Raw genomic sequence first — 964 nt, forward strand, 5'->3', positions numbered from 1 at the left:
TAAATAGTACTAAATTTAAGAAGAATTATACCTTATTTTAGACGAATGATACCTTCTTTTGAACTTTTATACCTATATTTTATAACAATCTCTCGAAATTTATGCACATATAGTGAAGAATTGGTATGAATTAGGAAGTTGAAATAAATATTCTCCGACATAGTGACTCACGGCAAAATAGTAACTTTACATGATAATTTTAGGACAATTTGCCCTTAAAACATCATTAGAAATAAAAAAATAAAAAAATAAAATTAAATTATCAAAATATTAAAACACCATAGTTGAACACGATTACGTAATCTTCGATTGCACTAATAAACAGCTCATTTGATATGTAAGTAGTTTCATCCACAATCAAAGGTAATATAATACTTTGACTTTGTGAGATTGACAAATTACACATCAATATTGGAGTTGACTAAATTAATTATTCTAATCGAGTGAACGTAGTGCTAATTTATTGAATAATTTTACAGTTGATTGTATGGTGTAAACTCTACAAGTACAATTTTAAAAACTTATATTTTTTTTAAAACATTTTAAAATTTATAATTGTAATTATATATAATAAAATAAATTATACTAGAAAAATATTTCATTAAAAAAATTAAAAATAGTGGTACTCCACATCATAATTGGTCCATAGGAGATCGTTTCAGTCTGACAGCGATTGAGCGCTCCGATTAAATTGCTAAATTAGACTGGTGAGAGTCAAAGAACCCAAGCCTGAACCTAATAAGTGCCAAGTTACATCGGTCTCAGTCAAAATCTAAATTGAACCCAAGCCCGAACCTAATCCACACTCCTCATTCGTGCGGAAATAGTCGTTGGGTGGGTTGGTGTGGGATTAAGACCTCGGAATAAATTTTAAAGAGAAAATAAAACTAAAATAATAATAATAATAATAATAATAATAATAATAATAATAATAAGTGATCATAGACCGAGAGTGATCATAGAG

The sequence above is a fragment of the Zingiber officinale genome, chromosome 7B, assembly GCF_018446385.1.
Source record: "Zingiber officinale cultivar Zhangliang chromosome 7B, Zo_v1.1, whole genome shotgun sequence".
Classification (NCBI taxonomy): domain Eukaryota; kingdom Viridiplantae; phylum Streptophyta; class Magnoliopsida; order Zingiberales; family Zingiberaceae; genus Zingiber; species Zingiber officinale.